Raw genomic sequence first — 20,260 nt, forward strand, 5'->3', positions numbered from 1 at the left:
TATATATATATACGAGCAAGCGAATGATGTGTGTGAGAGAGAGAGAGAGGAGGAGGAGGAGGAGGAGGAGGAGGAGAGCGGCTATAATTAAGCTTCTCAAGAAATCATTTAATGTTGACATCATTCATATCAAGCGAGATGTTTTATGATCTTTCTTGTCGCCGTTGCTGATAGTTAGGCGCTCAGAATTTAACGATCATTTTATGGCCACAATTCAAGATAAGCACTTCTTTCGCGTAGGTATTATTGAACTCCAAGTCTTTGCCTTTAAAGCATAATATAATGTGCCGACCCAGAATATAGATAAAAAAAACCCCAGTAATAAAACGCTGGGCTTTCCTCTTTGAAGCGGGCACTTGTGTGGCGTCGTCGCTCAAAACATGTCAAGAGTTAGAATCCATAGAGAAGTGAAAATACTAATTGTCAGAGTAGCGAAGTACTGATGTTCAAATATTTTAAATAGTAAAATCAGCTAACTTTTTAACTAATCTCCAATCCTTGTTCCCCCAGCAATTCATTCACAGCAAGAACGCACTGAACTGACACCATAGCAAACGAACGTTTCTTTCCTATAACATTGCATCTGTTGAATAAAATATCACGAGTCTCCTTCCCAACCGACTACAATATGGTTGTCTTCAAGTCTAATACAAACAAATACTCTTTGAGCGAATCTCTTGGATAATTAGTTGCTCTTGATTTTCTTGTGCTCGTTCCACTCACTGATTAAAATCTTCTCGCAGTGACCACCATTTCACAACTGACAATCTTTTTAAACCTTATATTCAAGTGATGATGGGCGGACATTGAAAATCGATGACAACAGCAAAAAAACAAAAAAACAAAACAAAACAAAACAAAACAAAACAAAACAAAAACAAAAAGGTCATCAGAAATCGATTTTTCTTCCTCTCATCTTTTCTCTTCGTTTTAACTATTTCCTTTTTCGTTCTCGTCTTTCTTTCTTTTTTTTTACATAGAAGTCACCTGGCTCAGAGGCTACTCGAGGATAAGGATTAAAGCGTGTACAGTAGTAAATAGGAACAATATCATAGTAATCGTTAGTCGTGTAAATGGTAAATTGAATTACTTATGGGGAACGGCTCATCAAGAACTTGTTTACGTTGGACTTGAAGACGATCATATTGTAGTCAGCTGGAAAGCAGGCAAACGGAAGACAGTTCCACGTGTGCAGTTCTTAGAAAGAAACTTTGTTCATGGAATCTACGTTTATGTTTAGGCACAGCTAAAGAGCGGGGAAATTATTGATAGTGTTTTCAGCTAGACGAGTGTTTCTCGTGAAAGTTTGGCGAGGGGGAACCATAGATTGGAGCTCAGACGAGCACTTGCCATGAAAATAATGATAAAACAGAGACAGGCTCGCAAAGTCTCTTCTGTGAGAAAGAGGTTGTAGGGAAGAGAAAAATGCATCCCTTATGAGGCTACGAAATCTATTTTGAACTCTGTCAAGGCAGGATAAGTCTTTCTAGCAGTTCCTGCTCAAATGTGACAACAATACTCCACCCTGGCTCTTATATAGATAGAGAATTGCATCAGCAGTGAGATATCTACTGGATCGATAGAAGAATCCCACCATTTTTCCAGCGACCTTGGCAACAGATTTGATGTACGTTTTCCATTTCAGATCAGGAGTAAGGTCTAGCCCAGAAGCTTGTCAAAACATGGAGCATCCCCAAGACGAGAGCCATTCATTTCAATTGATATCAGATGGGGATCCGAGCGTTGATGACGTAAAGATAGAAGATGCATTAAAAGTAACCAGCCACTTTTTTCCCCATTGTACCACGTCCTCTAGATCAGAGGAAAGAGAATCAGAGAGAACTTGATCATTTACGGCCTTTGATGTGCTGCCATAGATGGTAGTGTCGTCAGCAAAAACGTCTACGAATGATCTAAGGATGTGATTTGGAAGATCATTGATGTGGAACAGGAAGAGAGTATGACTAAGGATGGACCCCTGAGGGACTCCAGCATTTATACTATGGGATTTTGATTTCTACCCATCAACCCACTACTCTTATGAACCTATCAGAGAGAAATGATTTAATAATTGGGAAGACATTTCCTGCTATATTAGAGCTGGAGATCTTGTGAAGTAGACCTTTATGCCATACTCTATCAAAGGCCTTTGATATGTCAAGAGCAACTGCCCTAGAAAGCAAACCCCCATCGAGAGATTCGCTAATGCTATGAGATATAACTGTAAGCACGTTTAATATAGATCTAGCGGAATGGAAACCATATTGCATGTCACTAAGAAAGTTATTTTTGCTGAGGTGGTTGATTACTTCTATATTTAACACAAATTCCAATAACTTACTCATGACGCACAGGAGACTTATTTGTCTGTACTGAGAGGGATATGACTGATCACCTGAATTCTTAAATACAGAGCATACTGATGAGATTTTTCAGAGTGTTGGGAAGCAATTCTCCTTTAGACAACGCTTAAACAGCTTTGTAAGTATGGGAACTAATTCTGGTTGAAGCTTTTTCAGCACTATAATTGGAGTGCCATCAGAATTACTGGAGTAAAGGTTTTAGAATGGCATGACAACATCACGCACAGATATTTGTATGTCGCATAGCGTGTTTTCAGATACATGAGGAAATACGGGGCGTTGGCGGCCTTTGTCCATAGAGTAGAATTAACTGCAAAGTTCTTGGCAAAGAGTTTGGCTTTGTCTGATGCTGACGAGAATACTCCAGGTCCATTGTTGGGTTAGAGCACACGCTTCTGTTCAGGATCCTGCTTGCTATTTGCCAAAACTGATGGGAACCAAGCCACTGCTCAGCCACTTTGGACTTGACGGACTGCGCATACAACTCTCTTGCGTTCTTTATTACTTTTTTACAGTGGTTGCTGTCAGTCCTGAAAGCGCCTTTAGTCGCAGAGCTTCTGTTACGTTGAAAGCAATGGAAAAAGTGATTTCTATGCGCTATGGCAGCAGCACATTCTGGAGAAAACGACGGCTGGCTGTAAGGTTTTTGGTGGAATTTTTTTAAGAGTATGAAACGGTCTATATCTACGTCAGATCTGATACTATGGAAGACACATCCTGTTTAAACCTGGAACGCAGAGGTAGATCTGATATAAATGTACGGAAAATGTGCCAGTCAGCTATAGAGTATCGATATACTGTACGAAGGAGAGTTACGTCTGAGGACATTACTTTTCGTTTTTATCTTAACTGATACAACAGAGTGGTCGGAATATCCTAGTGGGTACTGAACGGAAGATGAACATAGCTCAGGGCAAGGCGCCACACGTGAATAATCTGAGTGAGGTCATAAGCAATAGGGAAATCTAATAAAACCTCCTCTCATCATTTGTCTTGTTTGAGTGGGTTAACCATACCACATTGTGAACATTGAAGTCTCCACAGACGTGAATGTTAGCCGAAGAACGAGTAGACAGGATGTGGTCAATTTTCACAGATATGCTCTAAAGGTAGTAACTCTGCTGTTGTAGGGGCGACAGCGGGCAAATATAAACGCAGTAGTGTGAGAAAATGCAACTTGGAAGCACACGTAGAGTAATTTAGGGTCTTCTCTGGAAGTGGCTCTACCATATGGAAAGCCATATTTAATGTAGGCACATATTCTATGCCTATAGCAATTGATCTTGGGGGTAAGATTTGGATGTTAAGTTAGAGTACCATTTAATTAAAACTCATATAGGGAAATGGTCGGTCCAATACCAGTTTCACACACACACACACACACACACACACACACACACACACACACACACACACACACACACACACACACACACACATATATATATATATACTGCTGGCCAAAAATAATTCCGCACTCGTACTTTTTTTCAAAAACTGCAAATTTAAGCTCAAATTAATGTAACTGTTTTAACAACCTATACCTCATTTGATTCGCCTTTTATTCCTTTATAAGTTTACCTGTTCATATTTAAATTTTAATTAAAATATTCTAGCGTTCACGTCAATTTAAAAAAAATTACTTCAAAAGCAAAAAGAAAGTCCGCAGCAACAAATTCGCTTAAATGCATATATATATATATATATATATATATATATATATATATATATATATATATATATATATATATATACGTACATATATATAGATAGATATATGCGTACATATATATACATATATATATGTACATATATATACATATATATATATATATACGTACATATATATATATATGCATATACGTACATATATATAGATATATATACGTACATATATATATGTACATATATATACATATATATACATATATATATACATACATATATTTACATATATATACAGATACATATATATACATATATATACATACATGTATACACATTTATATATACATACATATATGTATACATTAAACATATATATTTATATATACATACATAAACATACATAAACATATATAGATATATATACATACATAAACATATATATTTATATATACATACATAAATATATATACATAAACATATATATGCATACATATATATATATACACATACATATATATATACATAAACATATGTATACATACGTACATATACACATACATATATATATATACATAAATATATATATATAAACATATATACGCATACATATACATAAATATACATACATACATAAACATACATAGGCATAGACATGTATATATAAATATATATATACATATATAGACATACATGCATGTACATACATAAATACTTTTGTGGAGACGCCCACTAATTAACATAGGCGGGTGAGTGTGATATATAAAGGTATCAATCACCAATACCGGGAGAGTTCGGCAACGACCGCCAAATAGGCAAGATGCCTATGCTGCCTCCAGTAAGACATGCAACACGCCACCTGCCGGAATATCTCCAACTGAAGTATATCTGAAGACATGTAAATATGTATATAACTTTTCTTCCTAATATATTATTGCATACCTTTACTTTCGTGTTCTTCTTAATTATTTGTGCAGACACAACAAATACACATACAAATATACATACATATATATATGCATACTTATATATACATATATATATACATACACATAAATACGAACATATACGTATGCATACATATATATACATACATATATAAATACGTATAAACTTACATACATACATATATATACATATATACATAAATATACATACATACATACATACGTATGATGATGATTGCAACGGCTTGTCAGACGAGTGTCACTCCTTCAGACACTTAAAGTCCATGAGCCCCAAAATGATTTTTTCCCTACCGGTGAATTCACACGCTCCAGCAGGTATGACACTGAAGACGGTCATTGAGATCAATTATTACATGCTTCCAGCATTTCAAGCCTCCACACGTCACAACTCTTCCATCGCAACAGCACCATTTTTATAGACAAATGCCTGAGGGGGTATCTATACACAGGTGATGTTACAGAGTCTTAGCTGTGTACGACAGCTCAGTCTCTCTCCCTCGGTTCAAAATGTTGAGATCCAGCAACAAACAAGACCAAGATAGCCAGCAACAAGTTAAAGTTCAGACCAGCTTAATATGGGTACTGGTCTCCCGCTTTATGTTTTATTAAAATCATATATTTGCTTCTCCTAGAAAGGTTGCCTTCACCACGGCTTATGGGAGCCATCTCCACCCCAACACACACATACATACACACAAACGCACACGGTGCTAGTTGGTCGTTGACCACGAAAAAGGGTTCATTCGCTCTTTGGAAGGTCTTGTTTTTAATCCTTCAGGGAGACTAGAACCCTCCTCACCAAACATGTCTGGTGGGGGAACCAGTTTAGTCGCCGACCATTAGGCAGGTAGTACTGTGTTACATGGTATCAGTAGCATGTGACATGACCTGACACACATACATACATATACATATACATATACATATATAAACATACATATATATAAACACATACATACAAATATATACATATATACATATACATATGTATATATGTATATGTATATATACATATATTTATATACCTATATACATATATATACATATATACATATATATACATATATACATATATGCATATACATGCATATACATGCAGGCATATATATATACATACATATAAACATATATTTACATATACACATATATATATACATATATACATACATATATATACATATATACATATATTTATACATATACATACACACATATATATACATATGCATATATATACATACATATACATATATACACATATACATATATATACATACATATATACATACATATATATGTACATATATATACATATATATATGCATATATATACATACATATATATACATATTTATACATACATATATACACATACATATATATACATATATATATATACATATATATACACATATATATACATATACATTTATACGTCTTCTTGATATTCACTCTGTGGTCTGTTGGAACGGCGAAATCTACGATCTGGCAGGTCTTTTCCTCCTTGTTAATTATTATGACATCTATTTTTCTTGCTTAGATTGGTTTATCTGTTTATATGCCATAGCATTTTTGTTTTCCAGTACCACTCTTCCATTTGTGCTTGTACCATTTGTCTGGGTGTTCATGATGTTGTTGTCTGCGTAATTCCCAGTGTACTAACTTGCTCGTGTGTATTTACTATTATTATTGTTATGTTATTATTTTTATTGTTATTATTGTTATTGCTATTGTCATTATTTTTATTGTTATTATTATTGTTATTATTATTATTGTTATGTTATTGTTATTGTTATTATTGTTATTGCTATTGTCATTATTGTTATTGTTATTATTATTGTTGTATTATTATTGTTATTGTTATTATTGTTATTGCTCTTGTCATTATTGTTATTGTTATTATTATTATTAGTAGTATTATTGTTATTATCATTGTTATTATTATTGTTGTTAGTGTTATTATTGTTATTGTTATTAGAACTTGTGGGGACATACTCAGAAGACATTGGGATAGCGTTTAGGATTAGTAAATGTGCGGTGCTGGTGATGAAAAGAGGAGTAAAGGTTCATTCGAATGGAAAAGTGCTGCCAAATGGAGAAATCATGAAAGAAATAGAAGATACAGGTTATAAGTATTTGGGAGTGTTGGAGGGTTTAGGCATCATGAACAGAGAAATGAAAGAAAAGGTCAGGAAGGAGTATCTTAGAAGAGTGAAACTAATTGCAAAGTCGAAACTGTATGGAGGAGTGAATGCTTAAGGTTGTGGCCAATGAATTGGAGGTATGTGAAGCCAAGGCTGATTATGTGAAATGTATGGATAGAGAAAGGGCAGAGGAACTGACTAGGAAGAAAATGCATGGAAGGTTCTTCCAGGATATAGCAGAAGTGGCTGATGAAAGATAATGACAATGGCTTAGAGCTGGGTATCTAGTTAAGAGTACTTAAGCTTTTGTTTGTGCAACATAAGAGCAGGCATTAGGAACACGATTGTTCAAAAAAGTGGTTCTAGGAGAGGAAGTTGCTGCAGAATGCCGGATTTGTGGTAAAACCTCAGATTCAATTGAACACATTGCAGCAGGGTGTAGTGGACTGGCCCAGAGAGAGTACTGCAAAAGACACGATCGCATGGGACTCCGGATATATTGGGAGGTGTGTAAGAAGGTTGGGGTGAAGTGTGCTGGAAAGTGGTTTGAGGAGGTGCCTGATAAAGTGAGAACAAGTGAGGATGGCAAGGTAGAGGTATGATAGGACAAAAGTGTCATAATGACCAAGCAGAACCGGAACATGACCGGAGAATGAGATGTGGAGCAATTATTCTCCATTAACCTTGGAGATAAATCATATACATATATAATATATAATAATTAATATATATATAATTATATATAATTATACAAATAATCCCGATCGTAGCAGGTACACTAGGAGTAGTATCAAATCGTCTGGAAGGACAATTAAAAAAAAAAACTACTAATCCCCGATGTTTTAGGCGGTGTTCAGACTTCTGCTATTGTAGGTACCACCAACACCCTTAGGAAAACCCTTGATCTTTGAAGCTCCTGCTTTGGAACCGGGATTGAGGGAAATCCTCTGGAAATGAATCCCATCCCTTTCCAGGGAGACGTTGATTAACGAAATCAGAATTATTATTATTATTATTATTATTATTATTATTATTATTATTATTATTATTATTGGCTCACATGGAGCTTTCACACAAGTCAACAAACGATCTGATTGAAAACCTGTGGTGTTCTCTGGAGGTTGAGTGACAACAAGTCTCCCCAGACGTCCAGTTCTCTCCACCTCCTTCGATAGCATTTGCAAATGAATTTGCATCATCGCAACAACCGCTTACCATTGATTTCTCGCCGGCAGTGGTCATTGGTTTATACTAGAATTTGAGTGGCACTAAGCCTCCCCAAAGTCCCAGTTCTCTTTGCGCTTGTCCAACCGAGGTCTGGCTGGCGCTCTTTCCTCGGGTTTTCAGTCCTTCTTGACCCTTCTCAGCTCTTTGGCGTCACTTTTTTATTGGGAGGAGCGGTGGTGAAACTATGGGGGCGTGCTAAACCTCCCTTTTGGGATCCTGTCTTGAGTTAAATGCCAGCTCGTTGATCAGTAGAGGGTGAAGATAAGGAGGGGGAGTGTGTGTGTGTGTGTGGGGGGGTGACAGTCCTTTCTAGTACACACATGCCCACATACGCAAACATTCTGTCCGTCTTTGCCAAAAAAGAATAAAAATGAATCCCTCTTTTTTTTTCTCAAGTAATAAATATCGCCAGTTGCGCAGTCTGGTTATTTTTGCATTCATTTTTTTAGAAGATTTTCATTAAATTTGCATTGGCAATCAGAATTATGCGTTTATATTGAAACAGGCTGTTTTCTGAAATAAATTCGAAGTAACATTTAACTTTTTTTTTTTTTAATAAAAAAGGACGTCAACTCATATTTCGTTGGTTTCGTTAAAAGAGTTTTCTGTCACGAGCGTGCTAAACGTCCCTATTTGGGCTCCTGTCTTGAGTTAAATGCCAGGTCGTTGGTCAATAGGGGGTGAGGGTAAGGAGGGGTGGGGGGTGACAGTCCTTTCTAGTACACACATGCCCACATACGCAAACATTCTGTCCGTCTTTGCCAAAAAAAAAAAAAAAGAATAAAAATTAATTCCTCTTTTTTTCCCCTCAAGTAATAAATATCGCCAGTTGCCCCGTCTGGTTATTTTTGCATTCATTTTTTAGAGGATTTTCATTAATTTGCATTGGCAAACAGAATTATGCGTTTATTATTATTATTTCTGATGAGCTACAGGAAACAAAATCTACTGTTGACATTTTATTTAGAGTGGAGGATTTCTTTTTGAGTTCATTTCAGATAACGGATGTTGTATGACTTGCTATTTGTTTTAGCGCATCCTCTATCCACTTGAAATGGTTTCGTCCGAAAATCAGAAAAGGACACGTTTTTACTTGCTAACTTCATGTCACAGAATGGATTTATATTCATTTCTAGACAGATACACATTGATACTTATTATAGAATGAAGTAAAAGCCGCACGTGCGCGCGCGCGAGAGAGAGAGAATGAGAAAGAGGAGAGTTTCTATGAACACAAACATGCTACACGCACCATACGTATCATTTTCCCTTCAATTATACGAACACACTGGCGCGCAAATACTGTTCGTCTTAAATTCTAAACATTTTTCGCTTGTAATGGAAACATCGTTCTCGATAATTATTTTGTTAATGTCAAACTCTTCTTGTCTATCTCTTGGTTTGTTTTGACTTACATAGACGAACTGCGATTCACTTGACTGCATTTTCTCCCCTCTGCATCATGGAACAGAGCAACGAAGAACTCGCTGAGGCACAAGTAGATAAAAAAAGAAAAAAAAAAGAATAAGCTAACACAAACAAAGATTGGAATTTGCAAGAAAATACACATGCATAATAGCGGGCATACCCGATAGTACCCAATGAATACCTAAAGTAATATAAAAGGCCTCTTTTAGCATCCAGAAAACAATGGATATATCCTATGAGAGTATATAGAACTTACGTTTTAATTAACTACTTTTCTCTCAACTATGATGAAGGCAATGCGTTCTGTTGAGAAACCAAAGCGGATAGAAGGTGCCCGTTGGCCTTGTAGGGCAGTATTCTAGTGATGATACCACAAACAAAACACCCGCTTCCAATTTATCATGAGACAGCACGGAAGTAGTAAGGCATAGAAAATTGTCATGACAATGCTCATATCAGTGCGCAGTCTGGTCTAACAGAAACTCTGAATGCACTATCCTCGTGTGTCTAATGTCTCTCTGTACAGGGGGTTTGTGTGGAAAACCTGGCATGAGGATATATTTTTTTTTACATAGATATCACCACTTATCAAGGCCCAGGGGCCACTCGAGAATAAGGGTTAAAGAGTGTACAGTAGTCAATTGGACAATATAGTAATTGTCAGTAATGGAAATTCAGTAAATTTGTTAACTTAAGGGGAACGGCTTATCAAGAACTTTTTTTTACATTAGACTTGAAGACAACCATATTTTAGTCAGCTGGAAAGCAGGAAACCGGAAGACAGTTCCACAGGTGTGCAGTTCTAAGAAAGAAGCTTTGTTCATGGAATCTACATTCAGGTTTAGCCACAGATAAAGAGTGGGCGGAATTATTGATAGTGTTTTCAGCTAGAGTGTTTCTTGCGAAAGTTTGGCAAGGGAGTACCATAGATTGAAGCTTAGTCGAGCACTTGTCATGAAAATAACGATAAAATTAAGACAAACTCGCTACATCTCCTCTGTGAGAAAAAGGTTGCAGGGAAGAAAAAAAGGACATATCCTATGAGGCTACGAAGTCTATTTTGAACTCTATCAAGGCAGGATAAGTCCTTTCTAGCAGCTCCTGTCCAGATGCGGCAACGGTACTCTATCCTTGGACGAACTTGGCTCTTATATAGATAGAGAATTTCATCAGCAGTGAGATATCTACTGGATCGATGGAATGATCCCACCATTTTTCCAGCGACCTTGGCAACAGATTTGATGTACGTGTTTCATTTCAGATAAGGAGTAAATGTCAAGCCCAGAAGCTTGTCAAAACATGAGGCCTCCCCAAGACGAGAGCAATTCATTTCAACCGATGCCAGATGGGGATTAGAGCGTTGATGATGTAAAGATATTTGTTTGATTTGCTTTATTTAATAATAGATATCCACAGATGTCCTGATATCTAGCAAGTTAATTTTTTTTTACAGCAGAAATACTGACGATAATTCCATTTATTTTCATTTAGTGAGAGGGGAATCTATTTCTTTACTTTCCCTTAAACACGCCACTTAGACGATATTTTTCCGTACGAGTAAACCCTGACTATATATTCAAAATTATATAGTATTCGCGCCTCAAATAAGATCTTTACAGTATCGCTAACACATACTGACTCTTACAAGAAACAGTTCACCTTCTCCAAGTGATGTTACCTCAAGTAACATCACAAAGCTGGATACTCCACCAGACTAGAAGAATACTTGTCCTGGAATCCAGTAAGACCAGGAGACCACAAGAAAGACATACTATAGCATATTAAATCGTTAATTGGAAAGAGGAAAATTATGTTCACAACTTCTTTATTAACTCAGTGTTTGAGAGTTAAAGGCGACCCTTCTTAATTGAACTTTCGAATATCTATGTATCTCACATAGATACAGTGTAAGCCCCTAGGTAGGGGCCCCTTGATTTTCTGAGAACTTTAACTGAGGTAAAATGAAACACCGTGTATAACCGGATATAACGAAAAATACAAATGAAAAATTTTTTTTTCTATGTAAATTAAAGTCTATAAGCGTAATGATGGATATATTATCTAATGACAACATTTTCTGATTTTTTTTCTGCTTCTAAAACCAGTTGGACTTGAGATGTCAATTTAAGCCGTCGTGTAAAACTCACAATCGAGCCCCCCCTCCTTTTAAACTTTTGATGTTAAACTTTTGATTTACGTTTCTCTTCTTTTTACTGGGCAAAACCATTAAATAACGTTGATAAACTTATTAGAATAAAATGTTGTCATTAATATCGCTTCTGTACAGGTGCCTGACCAGAGAGTCTATAATATAGCAAATATTGTTCAATCACCAATCACACATCGCCAGAATTGGCATTGTCTGAGTCTAGTGGCGAGAAGAAAAAGGTAAGGACGATGAAGAACAATATCGGTATGAGACAGTTTTTAGTTCCAAGTTTTTTCCACGACACTAAGAAAACCATGAGATATCACATTATCAGTCGATTTTGTAACCTAAATATCTTCTCGGGGTATCTCAAGCTTTTTTTTTTTTTCGAAAAAATAGATTATCCAAGTGTTCCAGGAAATTCCGAAAAAAGATGAAACTACTTATTGATAAAACGCATTTGCAGTTTGATGTTCGGTTTCGTTGCACCTATTAAGAGGTTAAAGTAGGCCTCGAAACTCTCAATATCACATACTGGTCCTTTCTTTTTCGTGTTGCTGTGGATAGGGGCATCCTACCATTCGCCTGTTCTTTTTTCAGAGACTAAAACATAAATCGTTTTAGGATTCTAATCGTCTCTTCAAGCTCAGTTGTTTTTTATCATCTCTTGCATTCATCCAGTATATTTTACACCGTTTAATTTTTTTTTAATTCGTTTTCATGAGTCCGATGTATCATTTGTTATTGGAATAATTGCGATCTTCCTAAAATTCCAATTTCTTTTTTTTATACATAAGACCTTGGTATTTGGCTCTCTTCTCTTTCTCAACTCTGTTTACGCAAGGATCGTTAAGATCACTGACTTCAGCCAGGGTTGCTACTCTCTCACTATTCTTTCATATCGCTACACCATATTTTACAGATCCATTTTCTAAATATGTAACTGTAGGGATTGCACATTCATAGAGGTTTTTTTTCGTTTGTATGTGTTCTCAGAACTTGTTGTTTGACTGAATATAAAAGTTTTTGCAGATGGTATAGTTGCCTCTATCTGGTATTGAGTACTGATGCTAATAATAAGATCAGTAGATCTTTTTGACAAATTTATATTCAAAAATCATATATTTAAAAAAACTTTTTCGTGATTATAGTTATTTTGCGGTTCGTGCTTTCATTTATAAACTATATCCATGTCTATGACGGAAACCTTCGAAAACAACATTCAGTCCACAGTGGAATCAAGGCGTTAATCGAAGATAACATTCAATGCTACTAAACTTCTCTCCTTTAACATCATAATAAACTTTCCCAACAATCGATTACCATAAATAATACCATGCTACCTGAGAGTTCATCGTTCAAACTCCCCGGCTTAACATTCACAAGTAACATGAATTCGAAAAAATACATTGAAAACATTGTCAAAGCCGCTGCAAAAAAGGTGGGCTCCCTCTACCGTGCTAGTATACTATACACACCTAAAAGTATTCTAAATATCTACAAAGGAGATCCTGTCTCTGGTTTATCGTTATTTTCATGGCAAGTGCTCGTCTGAGCTCCAATCTATGGTCCCTCCTGGCCTGACTTTCTTGACTTTTTTGAAAAACCCTCGTCTAGCTGAAACTACTATCAATAATTTCCACCACTCTTTAGCTGTGCCTAAACCTAAACGTAGATTTCATGAAAAAAGCTTCTTTCTTAGAATTGCACGACTGTGTTCCTTTTTCCTGCTTGTCAACTGACTACAATATGGTCGTCTTCAAGTCCAATGTGAACAAGTTCTTGATGAGCCATCTTTTTAAGTAATCCAATTTACCAAATTTACACTACTAACGATTACTACGATATTATCCCATTGAGTACTGTACAGTCTTTAACCCTTATCCTCGAGTGGCTTCCGGGCATTGATAAGTAGTGACTCCTTTGTAAAAAATAAAAAAGGCACAATTCACCCATGCATGGAATACTGTTGCCACATTTGAGTTGATGCATCTATTATTACCCCCCCCCATCTCTCTCTCTAAGGGTCTAAAAAAGTTTCCAATCCAGCACTATCAACTAAGTTCCAACCAATTGCCGTAATATTGCATCCCTATACCTGTTTTATAAGTATTTTAATGGGGGCATGTTCAGACGAACTCATAGTGTTGTGTCCCCTCGACGTGCATACCCGTGACTAATCCTACAAGCAGCAAAGTCCTACTCTTCATTGTAGAGGTCCCTAGATTCGAGAAAACCTTTACTCTAATGGATTCTTTCCCCCTCCCCCGACTGCTAGACATTGGAATTTTCTCTTTGTTTCCTTTTCTGACTGTACTGTAATGTTTTCACGCATAAGCGATCAATACACCTGTAGCGAATCATTATTTCCCAAACAGTTTCGCTGTGTACATTCAAAGGGAAATAACTCAATTGAAATTATTTTAGAGTTTAATTTAGACGCTAGATCGGGGAACACCAGTTCGCCCATGCAAACAGATAGCGAAATGTTCACTGCGTGCATCGTCCTAAAGTCATATAAATTCTATGGAGACTAACGTTTGTCCTTTCGCACATGGATACAGTAAACAGGCTGGGGACGTTGCAGTTTCCATTATAGATACAGCACGCGAGAAGAATCAAATCAGTTTTAGTGAGAAACCAGTCATCCTAACTCCATCGCGAGATGTAAACGTTATTTACCAGGAAATACGCACGCTGAGGATTCGCGCTAATGGATGAATACCTTACCAAGGGATTTCTATTCACGCAAGTAGCAATGAATGACTTTCTTTCAATCTTTCTCTTTTATCCAAACATATGGGTTTATACGTAGCCGTCTACACGAAAACATTTCTATACTAATAAAAATATATAATGGATTTTAATTCTATAATGATGCATAGTTGCATCAACCTTCCTAATTACGTAACGGATAACGAGGCAAAAAGGAGTTAATACTCCACACTGTATTAAATAACTTATTTTTTAATATATATAAACGTGTTCGAGTTGATTGCTATTTGTTGTTGTTCTTGAGTGTTGCATTTTATTTTTTTTTAATTATAAAAGGTTTATGATATTTAAATTAATACATAAATGTCACCGATAATTCCTTCTTTCATAAACGTAATAAACGCTTTTATATCTACATGCGCCGGATGTTTATACGTCGTAGTCTACTCCGTTCATCGTCATTATTTTTCGTCGTCGTCGTTTTATGAATAACCGCTTCGCTTAGTGGTCGTCAATCGCATCGCCTGTTTAACTTATAAGAAAAAGCTTTCCTGCTTGAAAGACACAAAGAAAACGTTAGCTGAGTTTTTTTTCAAGTTTTTATTGGAGAGAATTTACTTACGGAGAGAGACTAATATCTCAATAATTATTCCCCTCTTAAACGTAACTTGCTGACCAAAAAAATAAGGGACACACACGAACAGAGACATTGATGTTATCCGCTGTAATCATCAGTTTTCTACATTATTAGTGTGCCCCGTTCGCATGGATTCCAATGGAGATACTGACTGAACACCTATGTTTCTCTCGTTCGAAAACGTGACGTCATGTCATTGTTCGACTCCTGTTTTGTCTACAGTGTATGACCTTTGCCTCTGCCTTGTCATCCACCTTCCGTTCAACTCTGGGAACGGTTCTATTTTACACATCTGGGTTATACTGATATGTATGTATGTCAACGGCATTAACCATAGACAAGTTGAACCAGCTTCTCCCGAAGGAGGAAGTGTCATAAGAATATCAAGTTCACAGTCGCATGTATTAACATAGGATAGGCATTAAGACAACTCTTGGTAAAATTCACACTAGTAAACTCAATCACTACTTACTTACATAGGGTCCCTACTATGTAGATATGGTCCCAAATAGTATCCCTTTACGTCCAAGTAGCAATATATCTTATTTGAGGCAAAAAAAAAGTAAAAAAAAAAAAAAAAAAGTAAAAAAAAAAAAAAAAAAGTAAAAAAAAAAAAAAAGTAAAAAAAAAAAAGTAAAAAAAAAAAAAAAAAAATACAATATTCCATTCAAGAAGTCATCATTAAGATACTCTTAAGCAAATCGCAAAGGCCACGTTTTATTTAAGTTCCCGGGCTTTTAATAAAACTGACCTAATAATTTGGAAAACATCTGCTTTTCACTGATTCCGAACGGAAGTGACCTCTTCACATGGTCGAAGATTTGTTTTCCTGTTTTCTTTCCACTTTTAACATAAGGCGTTACAATGATGCAGTTGGTATTAGATCGTCAAGTAAAGCGGACGCATCCTCCATTAAAAAAAACATTGATCATCTGTGGAGAAAATAAATTGGATTGCATTATAAACTTAAGCAGCGGATAAAAAAATATCCATCTTTAAAACGATGTCGACATCCAGGTAAGTTAGCAATGCCCCGTTATTTCTTTCTCTTTTTAGAACAGAAAGTCGTGACACCTTTTGAGGACAGCCGAATTATTTATTTTAAAAAATATGAAATATTCATTTTTGTTTGCATTTTGTAGGCGAGCGCGCGCGTGTGTGAGGTGCCTTCAATAATTTTCCAGAATTTTTTTTCGTGTGGGCACTTTATTGATAGTACACACATCAAACTCTAGTCCCCTTGGAAGTAATCTCCTCCGGCTGTAATGCACTTGTATCGTTCCAAATTCTTCTGGAAGGCCCCAAGGAAGTCCTTTTGCGTGACCGTGCCAATAAACCTCGTCACAGCCAGCCACTTTCATTTTCTCAATTGTCTCATAAAGTTATCATTGAGCTAAGAGAATTACCAAAAGTCACAGGGAGCAAAGTCTGAATTATAGGGAGGGCGAGACACTATCTTGATGCCCATCTGTGACAAGGATGGAGTTGTGGACTGGTGCATTCGTCAAATCGTCCGCGTATCCAGTCCCTCGTGAATAATTGTGTGTACAATTCCCACATTGGCATCAAACTGTGCACTTATTGTCCGGCCCCTTTTCATGAAATTCTTTATTTAGCCAATCAACCGTGGTGTTCTGCCTTCCTCACTTCTTCCACACTTCTCCTCATCCCTCATAAACTCCCTGCCTTTCTTAAATCTTTTATGTCAATCGAAAACTGATGCTTGATTCATGCAAGATAGTCCAAAAGCAGTCTGGCGTATTCCATACGTTTCTGTGGCATTTTTCCAAGTTTAAAGCAGAATTTTATTGCATATTATTCTTCTAAATTGTCCTCACGCCCAGATTGCATTTTTGAAATTAACGGCTTTATTAGGGTGTATTCCAATTCCTGCTGTAGCTGTTCATTTGAATCTGAAATCATAAAAATGGGTCAGTCATTTCATAAGATGTATAGAAGCAACATACTGAATTTTCAAGAGTCAATTTTAAATGCTTGTACAAAAAGTCTAAAAACTCATTAAAGGCACCTCGTGTATATATATATATATATATATATATATATATATATATATACTAGCAGGGGTGCCCGGCGTTGCTCGGGCGTTTGGAGGTGTATGCTGTGCAAAAAAAGCAAAAAAACAAAAAAAATGGTTAATTTTTTAAAACTTTGACCCCTATTATGACCCCTTAAAATTTATAGTTTCGGGCTCAAATCACTTTATTAAGTTAGATCCAGGTTCAAGGAACCTATATCTAAAATTTCAAGTGTCTAGACCCAAAATTGTCGGAGGAGTTTGGTAGAGTTCTTAAAGGTCAAATCGTTGAAATTTGACCCCTTAACAGCCAAATTTCTGGCTGACACCCGTCACATCGATTTTCCCAAATCTCAGTACCCGGTATTTCAAATTTCGAGTCTATAGACTAAAAATTGACAGAGTTATTGCGTAGGGAAATGTACACAGACAGACACACACACAGACAGACAGACAGACACGTTCATTTTTATAGATATATAGATAATTAAATGAAAATTATGCATGTAAGAATATGAATATTTGAAGCAGCACACAAGCAAAACATTTGATATGAGTTAAGACAATAAACAAATATTAAAATTAAACAATTTTTTTAATCAAAATGATCTTTTTAAAATCAAAATGAATGTTTTTTTAATCGAAATGAACAATATTTTTTTAAAATCAAAATGAATATTTTTTTAATCAAAATGAATATTTTTTAATCAAAATGAACCACAATATTTTTAAATACAAATGAACCACAATATTTTTTCAAAATCAAAAACAATATTTTTAATGGGTTTGTATTACTGTACACATAGATTCGAAAAAGTTGCCAAAAACAAATATATAACAAATAAATGTTATCAAAGGCAAGATAAGTTACTTTTCTACCAAACTGGATTTAAACGGGTTTGTATTACTGTACACGTAGATTCGAAAAAGTTGTCAAAAAAGAAATATATAACAAATAAATGTTATCAAAGGCAAGATAAGTTACTTTTCTACCAAACTGGATATATTTTTCGTGTTTTTATTCAATGTAACTTGTTTATTCAGCTCGAAAACCATACAGTGTTTACCGATGTATTGGAAAATTCAAGATGGCGTCTTAGTCCCTCTTTAACACGGTAAGTTTGGGAAAAGGTGTTATAAATAAAAAAACTGAATAAAATACTGTTAAAAACTCGCTCAATATGTTACCGTGACATAGGTTGACATATATTCGGCGGGTTTTTAATAGTATTTTTCTAGTTTTTTATTTATAACACCTTTTCCCATACTTACCGTGTTAAAGAGGGAGTGAGGCGCCATCTTGAATTTTCCAATACATCGGTAAGCACCGTATGGTTTTCGAGCTGAATTTCTGGCCAAAAACTGATCACATCGATTTTCTCATATCTCAGTACCCTGTATATCAGATTTTGAGTCTGTAGACTAAAAAATTGACAGAGTTATTGCGTAGGGAAATGTACACAGACACACAAATACACAGACACGTTCACTTTTATAGATATATAGATAATATCAATTATTTATACAAACAGTATTTGACTAAACATTTTCAAACATATTTCGGTCAGAGCAATTGATAACTAGACCTCTTCCAGACAACGCCTTTTCTTTATGCATGCATTCAATAAACCGAGTCCAAAATGTTTGTTAAAACTATATCTCATAAAACAATTAAAATCACTTGAAATACGATTTTATCTTAACTAAGACTTTTATGCATTCATTCTTTTCTTTTTGTTTCTTTTTCTTTGTTTATTTACTCGGTAAGTTAGGATACATAACGCGCATCGAACCGACGTAAAAGTTAACACACGCATGCGCTTAAAGTAGATGTTTTACGCAAACACACACTCGTGCGTGTAGACGCCCGCAACAGCAGACAAAATATAAAAAATATTTTCAGATAATGCATATCAATTACTCTTCGGGCTTCACAGATGGACACAATTAAATATACATTACCTTTCGGATAACGAATAAATTGTGAAATATAAAACAGAATAATAAATAAAAAATAAACTATAAAAATAAGACAAGATATAATCAATAAAAATATAATATAATATAATATGATATGATATAATATAATATAATATAATATAATATAATATGATATAATATATGATTTCAAACAAAAACACGTCTTACTTTGTGAACTTCAAACATGTACACGTATGAATATCCATATTACCACTCACATAAGACTAAAAAGTAATACTAAAATAAAAGTTTAGATTTAAAATTCAAAATATATTACACAAATTTAAAAAAAAAATTCATTTTCTCAATATTCTGGATCCTAATCGGTACAGATAAAACGCCAATAATTAAATAAAATGTCGTTAGAAAAAGCTAATACATGCAGATTTCTTAACGCGCCCTGATATCATTGCCTAAATGAAACTTAACAAAAAAAAAAAAAAAAAAAAAAGAAAAAAAAAAGAAAACAAACAATCAAACAAACAAAAAACAAAACAAAAACAAAAAAAAAACTACGGAACGAAAATTAACTGTAAATACAGGTTACACATAAATCGATGAATGAAAAGAATTTTCATTTTATCCAATCAGATAGTGTAATATAATGTGATATGTTTACTTGTATTTCTGTATATTTTCTCGTCTTCATTCTCGTATACGATAGGCATATATAAGTTTTATGTGCATATATATATATATATATATATATATATATATATATATATATATATATATATATATATATATATATATATATATATACGTTTTATTTTTTATTACCGTATATTTCTGTTAAGTTACATTATTGTTTCGGCTACACAGCCGTTTTTTTGGCCGTCTGTAGCGTCCTCAGACTTTTACAGAAATGTTCGCTATTTTGGGGTGGAAGGGTGAATGAGGTCAGGGGGGTTTGCGAGGAGGGCGGAAGAGGAAGAGAGGAAGGGAACAA

General features: G+C 35.1%; 1 protein-coding gene across 2 annotated transcripts in view; it reads left to right on the top strand.

Annotated features, from left to right (window-relative positions):
- The first annotated feature begins 15,942 nt into the window (after positions 1-15,942).
- LOC145287879 (uncharacterized) overlaps positions 15,943-20,260 on the top strand; it is a 426,488-nt gene continuing 422,170 nt past the window's right edge. Inside the window, exon 1 of one of the 2 annotated variants that reach the window (XM_080135790.1) lies at positions 15,943-16,313. The gene's annotated coding sequence lies outside the window, so the exon portion shown is untranslated. The remainder of the gene's footprint in view (positions 16,314-20,260) is intronic. The other variant, XM_080135787.1, reaches the window with a different exon arrangement.

The sequence above is a fragment of the Euprymna scolopes genome, chromosome 11, assembly GCF_053919585.1.
Source record: "Euprymna scolopes isolate OS-2025 chromosome 11, ASM5391958v1, whole genome shotgun sequence".
Taxonomy (NCBI): Eukaryota; Metazoa; Mollusca; class Cephalopoda; order Sepiida; family Sepiolidae; genus Euprymna; species Euprymna scolopes.